We start from the raw sequence: 15,579 nt of genomic DNA, 5'->3' as shown, positions 1-15,579 counted from the left end.
TTTTTTTCTTTTAGAGACAGGGTCTCACTCTGCTGCCTAGGCTAGCATGCAGTGGTGTAATCATAGCACCTTGCAGCCTGAACCTCCTGGGATCAAGCGATCTTCCACCTTCAGCCTCCTGAGTAGTTGTCACAGGTATGTGTTACCATGCCCAGTAAAGATTTTGAATTTTTTTTGAATTTTTTGTAGAGATGGGGTTTCACCATCTTGCCCAGGCTGGTCTTGAACTCTTGGCCTGATCCGTGAATGCAATGTGTCTTCCGTTTTTTGAGTTCTTTAAAACTTTTTCTGACCAATGTTTTATGGTTTTCAGTGTGCATCCATTCAAATCATTTGTTAAATGTATCCCTAAGTATTTCATATTTTTGATGCCATTTTTAAATGATACTGGATTTAAATTTTAACTTCTGATTGTCATTGTTAGTGAAAATATAAAAATTTGGTTTTTGTATATTGATCCTCTATCTTGTAACCTTGTTAAACTCACTTATTAATTCTACTATCATTTTGTGCAGGCTACATTGAATTTTCAACATAGAAAATCATGTTGTCTAAGAATAAAGACAACTTTACTTCTCTCTTCTAATCTCAATGCCTTTTATTTCTTTCTCTTACTGTATTACATTTGCTAGAAAATGTTGAAAATTTTTGAAAAGAACTTGTAAGAGTACATACCTTTGTCTTGTTCTTCAGCTCAGGGGAGAAGCATTCAGTCTTTCAGTATTAATCATAATGTAACAGAAGGTTTTGTAGAGGCCATGTATCAGGTTGAGGAGGTTCCCTCTAATCCTCGTTTGTTGAGAAAGTTTATATCCAGAATGGATGTTAGATTTTCTAAAATGCTTTTACTGTCTCTATCGTGACACTTATGTGGCTTTTCTTTTTTTGTTGCATCACATTAATTGGTTTTCAAATTATAAATCAGCCTTAACCCATTTGGTCATGATATTTCATACTGTTGGATTTGATTTTCTTTGCTGAAATTTTGTTTAAAGTGTATTTTGGTATAAAGTGTATATATAGATGCTGGGTGCAGTGGCTCTCATCTGTAATCCTAGCACTTTGGGAGGCCGAGGCAGGCGGATCACTTGAGGTTAGGAGTTTGAGATCAGCCTGGTCAACATGGTGAAACCTCATCTTTACTAAAAATACAAAAATTAGCTGGGCGAGGTGGCACACGTGTAATCCCAGCTACTCAGGAGGCTGAGGCAAGTGAATTGCTTGAACCTGGGAGGCAGAGGTTGCAGTGAGCTGCGATCATGACATTGCACTTTGGCCTGGGGGACAAGAGCAAAACTCCATCTCAAAACAAAAATAAATAAAAATTAAGTGTATATATGTGTGTGTGTGTGTGTGTGTGTGTGTGTGTATGTGTGTGTATATACACACACGTACACAAAATTCCCACTCATATTCATAGAGATATTAGTCTATAGTTTTCTTTTTTTGTAATATCTTTGGTCATGGTACCAGGGTAAAACAATTTGAGAAGTATTCTTTTACAGTTTTTTGCGAGTGTGTATGAAGTTGGTCTTAATTCTTCCTAAGTTAGGTAATAAAGTCATCTGGGTGTGGAGGTTTCCGTGTGGGAAGATTTTAAAGTACAAATTTAATGTAAAAAATAGACATAAAGCTAATTCGGAATATCTGTTTACTCTTAAGTGCTGATAGTGTTTTTCAAGGCATTGGTCTATTATATTCAATTTGTCATACGTATTCACCTTCAGTTTATCATAATACCCTCTTAATTTTCTTTTTAACGTCTGTGGAATGTAGCAATAGATATCACGATTCCCATTCCTGATGTTAGTAATTTGAGTCCTTTCTCTTTTTTTGCCTCTCCTTCCTCCCTTCGTCTCCTACTGTCGCCCTGGCTGGAGTGCAGTGGTGTCATCTCGGCTCACTGTAGCCTCTACCTCCTGGGTTCAAGTGATTCTCCTGCCTCAGCCTCCTGAGTAGCTGGGATTATAGGCGCTCATCAGAGCTGGCTGTTGGCCCAGCTAAAATTTGTATTTTTAGTAGAGACCGGGTTTCAACACGTTCCAGGACGGTCTCAAACTTATGACCTCAAGTAGTTTGCCGGTCTCAGCCTCCCAAAGTGCTGCAATTACAGGCGTGACCCACTGAGCCCGGCCTATGCGCTGATCTTTCTCGTTTCCTTTCTTCTTACTTTGGGTTTAATTTGCTCTTAAGGTGGAAGCTGAGATTTGAGATCCCTTTTCCTTTTCTAGCCTAGTGTAGTGCTGTCATTTTCCCTCTAAGTATTGCTTTAGCCAAATTCCCCCAATTTTGACACGTGTCCTGGCACTCCATCCATTGATTGCATTTTCTCTTCATTATGGGTCGTTTGTTTCTGCCTCACTTCATGCATGGTCATTTTTTACTGGTTGGTAGACACTGTCACATTTTTCGTGTGGTGTGCTGGATACCTTTGTTTTCCTGTATGTAGTTCTGGGCTTTGTTCCGGGATACGGTTACTTTGTAACAGTCTGATACTTTCCGGCCCTGCCTTTGGCGTTTCTCATGTGGGGTTAGAGCTGCGTTTTGTAGTAACTGCTCCCACCTCTGAAGCAGGGCTGCGGGTGCCTCGGGAGAGCTGAGCCTGCAGTCCTGCTGACGGAGGAGGCGCCTTCCCGCCCTGGGTGAACACGGACGGGCTGGTCTTCCCTCTGTAGCCCCACTGGGGTCTCTCTGGGCCTCTGGCGGCTTCCTCGCCCGCCCGTGCCGAGCAGCCTTTGCGGATCGCTGGAGCTGTGTCTGTGCAGCCCCCTCTTCCTCCAGGGACGCCGTGCCTGCCCTGCGGACTCGGCTTAGTCCCTCAACGTGGGTTTGAGCCCGTGGGTCCAGCCCCGCCCGTGTCCCCACGCGCCCTGTGCTGTGGCCGAAGCTCGCTCTGCAGTAGGGATCACTGTCCTCTGCATCTGGTGTGCCGGGTTTTGAAAACGGTTGTTGCCAGAGTTTTGTGGGTTTCCCCCGACTTCTTTCAGGCGGGAGGACAGCTCTGGCCCGGGTTATCCGTTTCGGCCCTTTCAGCCTCACGGCAATGTAGCAGGTAGGGACTGCTCCTCCCGCTGCGTGACACAGGAGAAATCTTCCGCAGGCCGTGTTCAGTGACTTCCCGGGGCCGCACACCTGCTTCGCGCGGCGCGCTTGGGTCCGGGCTCCCGCGCGGCGTCCGCCAGGGGGCAGCAGAGGCCCGGGATCTTTTGCCCAACGCCAGGCTTTGCGATCGTGGCCTCGTTCTCGGATTCGCGTTTTTGCTCCCATCCTGTCACTGCCTTTGTCTCCACTGCTGGTGACTGCTTAGCTCTAGGCTTGGTTGCCGCACAGTTTTGCGTCTTGGACGCAGGGCCGAGACGCGTCTGGATGCTTTGTCCCGAGTCAGCCGAGAGCAGCAGTCGCGGGGCTCCTGGGATCCGGCGTGTTTGCTCGGGACTCAGGCCTCGCCTCCTCTGCCTAACCCCCTGGTTTGACTTTGTTCTCAAGCTGGTGTCCCTCGTGGTTCCAGCCTCAGGCATCACACCCTCCCGAACGAGATATAGACTCTTTCCAAACTCATCAAGGAGGAATCCTGGCTTCGCTGGGTGGACCCACCGTGGGACACATGCTGTATCCTCCCCTCAAACCCAAGAGCCGCGAATTGCTGCAGCAAGGCTTGGCGTGGGCTGGGATCCCTGATCATTGCTAAATCAACGTCGTTGCGCTCAGGGGGTGAGATTCTACTGCCCAAACTAGTGGCATTTACCCCTGGAGCTGGTGTGGGGGCCAAACCCCTCAAATCACACCCACTGCACATTAGGGAAGGAGCGGAGCGCTAGGGAGCCTTCCCACAGTGTTCAGGAGGTTGTCAAAGACAGAAGCGCCCAGACCCTGGGAGCGTCAGGGCAGAACGCTCAGGCCATGTGCTGATGAGCACTCGGTGTGCAGCCAGGTGGCCAGAAGCTCACTGCACAGGCTCTGCCCTTTGACACAGAGGCAGCCTGGGGGTGCACAGGCTTGACCAGCTCTGCTTTGCCAAGCAAGGATGGTGGGAGCTGGATCCGACACATTTGTAGACAGCCTAATTCATCTGCTATCTCAAAATGAGTTACTTATCCACCAGGCATTGTGTGAGGACTGAATAAGTGCCAGCAGGACTTCCAAGAATGTCCTGTTTACTAGAGAGAGAAGCAAGAAAACCAATAAATGCAATATAGCATCAGACATTCTGTGAGAAAGAAATGTATGTGGAACTGAGGAAGCTCGAAGGGAGACCGCCTTCCCCAGCCCAAGGAGGCTAAGACATGCAGTCGAGAGGAGGATGTCCTTAGAACATGAGGCACGTGGAGGAGAATGAAGTGGGTGTGGGAAAAGCATGGGCCTGTGTCCTGGGGAAATAGGTGCAAAGACACAGGCCGGTCAGAAAGCCTGTCACTTTGGGGGCAGCCTTTCTTTTTTTTTAAGCAACTCAGGATTTTTACATTGGTTGAAGTCACTTGATTTTAAATCAGTGCTGACATTATGCTTAAGAGAAACAAAAGGTCAAAGAAACAGTATGGCAGGAATAATTCAGGTGGTTACTTTGAACAGTTTCTACAGACAAGAACTGCGTGGTGACTTCCACGAACACCACAAGCCCCAATAACACTCAGGTGCAGGTGCAGCAGAGTCCTCTGCAAGGGGTGCTGTGTGGTGGGATCAACTCCAGACCATGCGTGGTGTGGAAAAGCTCCAATTCCTTTTCTCTCCAGCCTAACTGACACTCATTGGCTAGGGCATAAAAAGGTCTGTAAAAGACCTTGACAAGCTAAAACCTGGCTATAGCTGAAATCTGGCTTGGCAGTTTGTGGATTTCTGGCTCCCCCTCCCTCTGCACTCACAATGACTGCAGAGTGGAGGGATTAATTAAACGCAGTTTCTCTGCATTTTGAAAAAGGAAATCTGTTTTCCTAGATTTTGATGGAATATACAAAAATGGTTTCATACCGTAAGCCGCTTCTTTAAGTGGGCAGCTCAGGGAGCTGATGCCAATTGGCTCCTCTTGTAGAAACTTCATGAACTTGGTGAACCATTCTCTAAGCCTTTTCGACATCTGGAGCAACCTCCTTCCTGCCACTGCCTTTTTGCTTGGCAGGAGCCCAGACCCTAGAGGGACAAAGGGTGGCAGAAGTCACCAGAAGCTGTAACGGACTGCAGCTGCACAGAGACCTGTGCCTATTCACACTCCTCAGTTCTGGGCTTCTGGTGGGCTTGGCACTGTACTCCAAGGAGCCTACCCAGCTTTGAGCCAGTGCCAATATACTTTTTAAATCAAACTTTAATGGATTAGAGCTGCATATATTCTATTGCTCTATACTCATGACATCAGGATCTCAAAGACTTCTCAATATTTTTTCATTTAGTCATTCATTTATGCAAAAAGTATTTTTAGACCCTGTGCTGGGTACGGTAGTATACAAAGCCAGATAGAACTGCTGTGTTCATAGGGCTTGGCCTCAAGCAGGAAGGTCGAAACAGGGTGCAGGGGTCATGAAGCCTGCTCACAAACGCTCAGCCTGAAGGCAGGAAGGTGGGGCCCCGGCTGGAGGCAAGAGGAGCCTGGAGCGAGCAGAGCTCTGCAGGGGTTGTATATGGAGGAGTCAGGCCTGCCTCGAGAGCCTGTGGTGCTCAGGAGCCTCTGAGCTATAGCTGGGACTGGGGAGCTTTGGTCAGTGTTCGTGGGAAAGCAGGGCCACTCCAGCTATTTCAAGTAGAGAGAGATTTAATATGGGGAGCTGGGGCCTTCTCAACCATGGGAGGGAGTTGGGGAGTGGAGATCAGGAAGACTGCCTCACGACATCGAGAACAGAAATCGAAGGGAAACGGTCACCAGCAACCCCCGCAGCCTGCAGTGCCCAAGCAGGTTGCTCTCAGGGGAATGCCTGGAGCTCCGAGAGCTGTGTGCTCCTGGAGGCCAGCCACCTGCAGTGACCATGGAGGCTTCTCAGAGGAAGCCCTGGGAGACCAGAGAGAGAGCGCCGCTGATGGCTGTTGCTGCAGGAAGGAGAAAGACACTCCATCTGATGCCCTAGAGTGTGGGCTACTCACAGGCTGAATCTCACCTGGCCGGGAGAGTGATTCTGTGGCCTCAGACGTGTCCCTGAGAGGTAGAGGATGGTGTAACAGGCACCAGAAAATGCTAATGATGACGATGATGCAGCAAAATCATTGGTGGAGAAGGAGCTGGGCTCCTGTCCTGCCTCTGCCACTTACTGGCTGTGTGCCTGTTTCTAGGCCTCAGTTTCCTCTTCTTTAAAGCAGGGATGACAGTACTAACTGCTTCATGCGTCATATAAAACGTTAGAAAGATAATAAGTAAAGTTTTTAGCATATTACTTTGCATGTGGGGTTTGATGCTTCCTGCTTATTATTCGTAGTGATTTTTTGGTTATTTATATATTGAAAAGAAAGCTGAAAGCCATGAAATAATTTAAAAAAGACAATCAAAATGTGCTTATCTTTAAAAGAAGTTGCAGTAGCTTTGGGACAACACAGGGAATGGCAGCCTCATGGCTCCACACTGACTGCAGTGTGGCCAGGACCAGCAGGGTGGGGCTGGGTCCAGCTGAGTCATCCTGCGGGGTGTTCAGCCCCCATATCCTCATCAGGTCATTGTGAATCTCAGCACATTCCAGTGGGCTACATGCATGATGCCTGTGGAGGAGTGGGATGGTTCCCTCCACTTTGGCCGGAGGAGAGTTTGCCTTTCCCAGGACTCTGGCCAGTAGAGTTCAAGTGGTGTAATTTTCTTCATCTCTGAACTGTTTCCAGGGGTTCGCAGAGCCTCCTCCTTCTTGGCTTCCTTCTCTGCCTCTGGGGTGCCTGTGGCCCTGAGCAGGGTTTGTACTCCTATTCTGGGGATAGTAGCCATGAACTTCTAGGAGGACCTGTCTGATGGGAGCAGCCGCCAAGCAAGAGTGGGAACAGCAGAGAGAACCCTAAACCCAGCAGGTGTGATGTCCGGGTGGGCCAGATGAGCAGGGGTCCAAGGTCAGGGTTCACAGGCCCAGTGAGAAACTTTCACTTGGAAACCTCAAAAAGGAATTGGCACTGAGGGACCTAACCACATAGACACTGAAGGCCCAGTCAACAGGCTCAGGCCGGCGTGCGACTGCTGGAGGTCATGAAGCTCTGATTGCTGCTTGAGCCTCCAGGCCCCGGGGCCTGAGCCTTCGGGACCAAGGTCTGGAGCTCCTGCCCTACTATACCAAAGGTGCTGCTGTAAACACTGTTCTGTTTTAACTGTTTAATCCCACAACAACTCTAGGAGGCAGGTGCTATTTAATATCATCTCCAGTTACCAAGAAGAAACTGAGGTTCAGAAAGGGAAAGGCGCCTGCCCAAGGTCACACAGCCTGTGAGCTACTGGACTGGGACCCGGGCAGCCTGGCTCTGGAGGATGCGTCGGGTGCCAAGGTCCCGGCCTCTGTGCTTGTTCTCATTCCCGTGGCCTGAAGCTCATCCTGAGGTCAACTGGGAGACTGCGCAGCCCTCTTCGAAGGCCCATCTGCAGAATTTGTGAGCCTTTGAACCATTCATCGACTGTGGAAGACAATCAGCCCAGAGAGAAGGGAGATGGTTTTGTAGGAAAGACTGTGATAGGACAGTCAGCAGGAGCCTAGCCCAGCGGTGAGTGTGTGTGTGTGTGTGTGTGTGTGTGTACACTCAGAAAAAGGCAAGTTTCTACGTTTCTACTGTGGCAAAGAATAGAGGATAGAAATGCAAACATGCTGAGTACCCTTCGACAAAATAAGTTCTTTCTATTATTCATTTTTTTTTTTACCATTTTATTTAACGGATGCAACATTGCCCCAAGGGAATACATGGAAATTAAATCTCTGTGTTTTGGAGTTTTTTTTTGGCTTTTTTTTTTTGAGACAGAGTCTCACTCTTGTTGCCCAGGCTGGAGTGCAATGGCACGATCTCGGCTAACCATAACCTCTGCCTCCCAGGTTCAAGTGATTCTTCTGTCTCAGTCTCCCGAGTAGCTGGGATTTCAGGCATGCACCACCATGCTTGGCTAATTTTTTGTATTTTTAGTAGAGGTGGGGTTTCTCCATGTTGGTCAGGCTGGTCTCAAACTCCTGACCTCAGGTGATCCACCCGACTCGGCCTCCGAAAGTGCTGGGATTATAGGTGTGAGCCACCATGCCCGGCCTCTGGCATTTTTTAATCAGGAAAGTACTAGTTATAGCTACATGCTCAGACATACACACACACACATGCACATACACACAAACACACACACGCACAGACACACACACACACACAAGGAGGGTCAGAGGCAGCAGACAATGGCACCAGGCCCAGTGGGGCCCCCTGGATGGGAAGGCAAGTACAGTGTGTCAATCACTTAGAGGGCAGAGGTGGGATAGAGGGAAAGGCCTCAGCCCCTGAACATGGTGGGACTGGTCAGGAGTAACTCTCATCCCTGTCACTTTCCTATAAGCTCCATACCGAGTGGAAGTCAGGAAGGTAAGGGTCCTGCTGCTCATCTATAAAATGAAGTGCGATGACGACAGTGATGGGACTAAGTCACACTCAGGTTGAGTCATCCAGTACCCGTGACACAGACACTCCAAGGAGAATAGTCCCTCCAGGTGTTAGGGACAGCAGCCTCTGTCCCAGGGCACCTGTGAGAGTTGGAAGCGGTGCCTGGTGGATGGCCCTGTGTGGAAGGCACTGGTGGGAACCACGTCTGTGGCTGGTCCGTGTGCAGTGCAGAGAAGGATGGCTGCGTGGACCTCACTTGATGACTGTGACGGCCACAGCACACTTGGTTTCCCTCACAGGAGACCTGCAAAGCCATTCTCAGAGGGCAATCGATTTAGTGGCTCAGGGTGCCGGGATGGAAGGGCCTTGGGAGTCGTCAGTGATGACCCTTCTCTCCGCATGCCCCCAGGCCCCAGCCTCTCTCCTCCTACCAGTCCTAGCAACTGACACCCATCTTTTCTCCCTAGCACTCTTCTCTTTCTAATCTGTGAAAGAAAAAGTAGTCCCCACTTCCCTGGGGACTTGCCTTTAGAATTCTAAATTGTTTTACCACAACTCGGCTCTGGTAAATTCCAAGAATTTGTTTAATATGTGAATTTCTCACTATTGTTTAATATTCGAGTTTCAAGACCCAGTCTGGAGAAGAACTGAATATTGAGGATTTTATTCCCTTGTGTTCCTGCTACTTTCCTCCTAATTCTTTTTCTTGCAGAATAGGCTACAGGGTGAGTCATTGTCTTAGTCAGCTGAGTTTCTGTAACAAACACGCCTTGAGCTGGAAAGCTTAACCAGCAGACATTTATTTCTCAGAGGTCTGGAGCTGGGAAGTCCCGGATCAAGGCACCAGCAGATCTGGTGTCTCGTGGGAGCCCTTTTCCTGGTTTGGGACGGCACCTTGCTGTGTTCTCACATGGGGGAGAGCAGAGAGATAGGGAGAAAGCTCTCAGGTCTCCTCTCATAGGAGATCTAATCCTATCATGAGAGCTCCACGCACACAACCTTATCACATCCTGAAGTCCTCACCTCCAAATACCATTACATTGGGGTTATGCTTCAACAAATCAAGTCCAGGACACAAACATTCAGCCCATAGCAGCCATGTACTAGAAGTTGTGTTAAATAAATACACAAAATAACATTTCTGTCTATCACCATCCTCCTCCTTTTTGACTGTTAGCTGGGCTGTCCCGCACCTCGAGGATGGTGGGTTTGCTGTCATTTCCCGGGAGACAATGGGAGCCTTGATGATGGGCCCAGAGGCACAGTGGCCCTGACTCTGTCTTTTAAGCCCTTGACCCTCTGGCCTTTAGTGCCAGGCTCAGTGCAGTTATTAGGACCCACGACTAGTCAACCCCCCCAATCCTTCCCAAGGATGTTTACAAACCAACTTACACCAGCGATAGCTTTTTGAAACTCTCATGAAGAATTCCCACAGTATCCATAACTTCTGCTTGCTACAGAGTTCATAATGGCCCAGACCCCCATCCCCAGCCATGCAATCACTAGCGTCTTTATATGCAAAGAGAAGATAGTAAAACCTTGCCCTGCTGAATTCATGGGATTCTTTTAAGAGCCCAGCCGAGGTAGATGGGAAGTTCTTTGTAAACGGAACCGTGCTGAGACCACCTGCCTTTTTTATTCAGGGTCCTGACTTTCCCTTCCCGGCCCTGCTGTCCCCGTGCAGTGTGCTCTCCCGACCCTAGGTGGCAGCAGCTCCCCAGGTCCCAGAGAGGGAGGCTCGCTCCGGATGGAGGCGAGGTCAGGGTGCAGCCTAATTAGCTCAACAGTTTGCAGTCCTGCTCAGCAAAGAAACCCTTGGGGGTGCGGGAGGAGTGTGACTCACATTCCTGTTTCCTGATAAAGGAGAATGTTTTGAGAGTCATTCTAGCGCTGCAGCCTGGGGTCACACCATCCAGACACTTGGCTTCTCTTCCTTCTCCGTCATCTCTCAAGACTTTTTTTTTATCCTCACTCCCCCCAGCACCCCTGGAATGTACCAATAGTCTCAGTCAGAAAGAGGGCTCAAGAGTCTGTCTGAATAAAGAATCTTCTGTGTCCACCAGCTCAGTGTGAGCCTCCCTGTCCACACCCGGCCTGGCCAGACCCAGGGGCTTTCTTAACAGATGTGTGAAACGTCAGCATTGAAAGGGCAGGGCAGAGCATCTAGTCTAATGGGCATTTTGACAGGGGTAAACTGTACCTGAGAACCCAAGAGAGGCAGAGAGGGAGTGAGCATTTTCTGATCACTTGCAGCGTGCAAGCCCTGCGTAAGATGTTGGTAAACCTGCTCATTCTTCCAGAACAGCTGTAGGGTGGGGCATGAAGAGGTGAGGGAGGTGGGTTTCAAACCAAAAAAATGTCTGCACAAGAGAACACAGGTAGCTTCAAGATGAGAGTAGCTCGGCTCATTCATGGATTTCTTTTTCCCACAAATGTTCACCCTGGTCTGTGTCAGTGCCCAAGCCCTGGGGGCATCTCAGTTGACCCCTGGAAGGCTGGGGGCTCTAGCTCAGGCCCCCTGTCATGGCTCTGGTGGCTCAAGGGTGCACCTGGTCCCATAATACCTCCCAGGGGCATCTGTCACGCCTTTCAGACGGTACCATTCCTTACCTCCCTCATGTGCTGGTTCGTCTCCTGACCTCGGTTCTTCAGCCTCAGCTCATCTCTTCCTGCCCAGAGTTGGTGCTGACTGAGTCCCCATGGCCTTGCCTTGGAAAATATGACAATGGTTGTAAATGTTTGACCATAGAACTGTTCTTTCATGGGGCCCAAAAAGAACGTGAGGCCTTCTGATAATGCTGTGGATGGTGCAGGCTTGGAGAAGGAGGCCTCTTGTAGGACCAACCCTGCAGATGCTGCAGCACCATTGACCCCCTGAGCATACATATGCTGCCGACTACCTCTTGGCCTGAGAAACTTCATTCACTGACATCTTTCCCAGGGCACCGATGTCCCCTTGGAATCTGGTTTATCTCCAGACAGAAAAACACATGGTTCCGGTTTTCGTCAGGCAGCTCCTGGTTCCATGCTGGCCATTGCATGGAAGCTTGATAGGGGCCTAATTCTGCACATCTGAATGAGAGCACAGGGCTGTCAGGAGATCTGCCCCAAATGCAAAGTGCTTGTCACATTACAGGCAATCAACGAAAGGAAGCTGTCTCATGGTTTCAGCATGGGTTACAATGTGTCTTGCATACACTGGGTCTCTTAACAAAGGCTCTGTAGAGTTTGAGACCTGGGAGGGACCTAGTTTAGCTTCTGATGGTGGAACATCAGGCATCAATGTGACAACACGCTTTGGGCAAGGGGACTTGTTCTCCTCCCCTTTAAGAGAGATGATGGCCATCTTTGATATTCGTTATTCATTGGCCCACTTCATTCTGTTGGCTGAGCCTGGAATGACACCACTCGCTGGAGACAGTGTAATGAACAGAACCAGACCTTGCTCCTGACCTGGCACTTTGTTGTCTGATGGAAAGCAGGGAAGTAAAGAAGAGAATAGGAGGCTGAGAGGTGAGGCTGGACAATGCACTTGAGGGATTTGCATCTAAAGAAGCTAAAGCTCAAAAGTAATGTGATGTGTTTGAAGGGATTTTAGGTGAGTGATACAGTCAGGTTTGCATTTCATTACTGAGTGGATGAATTGGAGGGGGACTCCAAACCTGGAGGCCTAGAGAATATTGGTCCAGGCAAGGATGGTGGCACACAGGATTAATGCAGTGAGGTGAGATGGAAAGAGTAAATAGATTTGAGAGATGTTTAAGGGGATGCAAGCGCAACCTGCTCCCACCAGAGCCTCTGTGCAACCAGTGGCAAAGCCAGCTCAACAGATTGCACCCTGGTTCTGGGGTCCTGCTCTCTGACCTCTTTATTGTATAAGAGATATGCTTGCAGGTCTGAGGGCAAAGGAACTTCTAGGGGCCCACAGCAAGTGAGATGCAGAGTCAGGTCCGAGACTGGCGTGAATGCATGGGAACCACACTGGGCACTCACAACAAAGCCAGCTCTGGACTAGGCCCTCTCTAAGCCTCTGTCTAGAGAGACTCAGGTTCTCTCCTTTCCTCTCCCTGGAGCAAGCCCCATCACCCCATCAGGGAGTGGAGAGGAGAGGAACCGGGTCTCCATCCTCCAGAAGCATCTGCTTACAAGGGGACCTGGAGAGCCAGGAAGAGCACAGGAGCAAGCATGGAGTGGGGGCTCCACTCAGGCCCTGCCCCTTCTTTTTTTTTAAATTTTTTATTGCGTTTTAGGTTTTGGGGTACATGTACAGAACATGTAAGATAGTTGCATAGGTACACATATGGCAGTGTGTTTTGCTGCTTTCCGCCCCTTCACCCACATTTGGCATTTCTCCCCATGCTATCCCTCTCCAGCTCCCTCCACCACTGCCCCTCCCCTATTCCCCCCAATAGACCCCAGTGTGTAGTACTCCCTTCCCTGTGTCCATGTGCTTCTTTAGTGGTGTCTACAGCACATCTTTTAGCAAAGGATGTGACAGGCAGCAGGGTGGGGACTGCGAGAACAACCAGGCATTTGATGCTTCTGGGGGCAGGGCAGATAATGAGATGCAGGCATGAGCCCAGGGGGCTGTTGGCAGTCCGGTCTGCCCTTCTTGGCACTGAGGCCAGACTTAAAGGTCAGGAGAACGTCAGGCCCTCTCATCTGGGGTTCTCCTGGCGGCCCCTCCCCTCCGTGCTCTTCTTCTAGCCCCTGAATGCTTCTGCCACACCAGCTTCAATGCCTCTATTGTGGCGGCAGCTGCAGTGCTGGGGGCTCTGGCCCTCTCTCCCTCTTCTCCCCTCCTGCAGGCCCCCATGGGTGGGGAGGTGAGCAGCTTCTTCCTGTTTTCAGTACCCCCAGGCTCAGGATGCCTGGTTTCTGGTTCCCAAGGAACACCGCCCCCCCCGCCCCCCGCCCCACCGCCCAGCTCCTTCCTTCTTTACACTCATTCCAGGCAGGTGGCTGCTGGTGACCTGGCTCCAGCTCCCTCTCCTGCCTTTTCTGAGAGGATGCCCTGAGTGACATAGAAAAGTATCCCTCAGCAGGTGGACTCTTGGGGCTGCTGATACCTGCTCTCTCCCTCCACAGGAGATTCCTGTCTGCAGATCGTGACTTTCCTGCAGGATCCACACTGGAGGGAGGGAAGGGGTAGACCCTGGGGATGAGTTCTGTGCTTTTGGCTATAGCATTTAGATTCAAGGAGAGAAATAGAGAGAGAGAGAGAGAGAGAGAGAGAGAGATTGCACAGAAGCATTTTTAAAGAAACCACCTTTATTCTGTTATTCTCCAGGTGGGTACACCAACCCTGACAAAATCCAACTTTGGAGTCATACGATTTGTATGGAGAAGCTTTTTCTTTGGTATGAGACTTAAACAAGTGGCCTCTCTTTTCTGTCTTGGACTTCCTTATCTGTTAGCAGGGTCTCATGCCTCTCCCAGCTCTGTGGGTTGCTGTGGGTCCCAGGAGACCTAGGAGCAAACTCAAGAATGAATGACTCGGGCCACGTCAGTGCTTTGTCCAGGCTGCTCCTCCGCACCCCTGCCTGCCATCACAGCACCATTAAGTTTAAATGGACAAAGCAAGGATTTAAGTTAAACAGGCAAAAATTTTATGAAGAGTTGGGCATTTGAGCTGGGAGAGAGCTTGCCTGAAGTGCTGGCAGCCCTGGAAGTACAGCCAGCTGCCCCCAGCCATGCGGAGCCAGTGCAAAGCTCGACACACTGGAAGGATGGTTGCTCTCTCTCCCCTGGTCTGAGCTGACAGCAAACTCCAGAGAGGCAGTGAGCATGGAGAGGGGGTGGGAGCACTTATGTTAGGGTCCTGAGAAGCAGGCAGCGGCGCACACTGGAGCAGAACCAGGTCTCCACAGGGCTTCCCTCTTCCCTCCACAGGCCCTGGGGATGAGCTCTTCCAAAGACCCAGAGTGGGCAGCGAGCCTGCACTGGCCAAGTCCAGCCCCGGGATACCCCGCCCCACCACCCCCATGAGGCCACCCCTCAATGCTTGGCGGCTGTGGACTTTCTTGGGGTGCCTTGGGAAGCTACCACCTTAACCTGATGCCGGCTCCTGGGGAGAGCCAGGCAGTGCCCTCACTGCCTGTGGAGGGGAGAGTCTAGTGCTCAGGGGCACACTGATGCCAGGGGCCCTTCTGGAGCAATGAGTCAGAGAGCAGGTCCAATGCTGTGAATCAGAATGCTCAGCTGAGGAAGGGGCTGGGGATGGTGTTAGATAGCCTCTCACCAGCCCATCCTGTCCTCCAGCTGGAGTCTTCAGAAACCCTTTGTGCTGTCAGAGGAGGCATCTCCAGGGACCTCCCAGCTCCTCTTCACTCTTGACAAGCTGCTGTGAAAAGATTAGGTGGTGGAGGCCATGCATGGACTGTGGGAATGGCTGGGGTGGGCTGTCCAGCTCACTGGGCCCCTCTGGTCCCCACCTAACTCCATCTTCTGGCATTGGGTGAGGTGCTGACATGGGGTACAGAACTGCGGTAATGGGGCTGGACATGTACTTGATACACTGTTTGTGGACACTAGAGGCAGGGTGGGCCGTGCCGTGAGCTGATGCGTGAGGCTTTGGCAACTGCTGCGCAGGAGAGGGCACTGTTTGCACAGGGAGGGGAGGCAGGGCAGAGAAGCTCTGCAAACCTACGCTGAATGAGCCTGGCAAGGAAGCAGAGACTGCCAAGGAAACACATGGTGCTATTTCAGGATCACTAGGAAGGCCTGGAGACCACAAACAGTTCCCCTCCAGGTTCACAGATGTTGAGAATTTAAGCATAGCTGTGGCTTTTCTTTGGCTTAAAGTACTACCTCTATGGTAGATCCTACCCAAGACCACTCCCTCCCCTATCCTGTTAGCTGAGCTACATATATATTCAGGCATAAGGTGCTCAGGCTGCAATATGCATGGGGGATGCTGGGCCCCGCCCCGGGCTGAAGGCTCAAGGGCTAACTCCAGCCTAATAATCATGGTCATTCAGTTTTTGTGGCTAGTAATTGCTTTACTAAGGGGCAGGGATATAACCTTGGTTACTGAGGCTTGAAGGGACATTTACCTGGAATGTTCTC

The 15,579-nt window shown here is 50.3% G+C and overlaps 1 long non-coding RNA gene across 1 annotated transcript in view; it reads left to right on the top strand.

Annotated features, from left to right (window-relative positions):
- The window catches only part of LOC128929261 (uncharacterized), a 35,207-nt gene continuing 19,628 nt past the window's right edge, over window positions 1–15,579 (top strand). Inside the window, exon 1 of the long non-coding RNA XR_008475435.2 lies at window positions 1–135. This is a non-coding gene — a long non-coding RNA (uncharacterized LOC128929261). The remainder of the gene's footprint in view (window positions 136–15,579) is intronic.

Source organism: Callithrix jacchus, chromosome 12 (assembly GCF_049354715.1).
Source record: "Callithrix jacchus isolate 240 chromosome 12, calJac240_pri, whole genome shotgun sequence".
Classification (NCBI taxonomy): Eukaryota; Metazoa; Chordata; class Mammalia; order Primates; family Cebidae; genus Callithrix; species Callithrix jacchus.
This window is presented reverse-complemented; position numbering and strand designations above follow the sequence as displayed.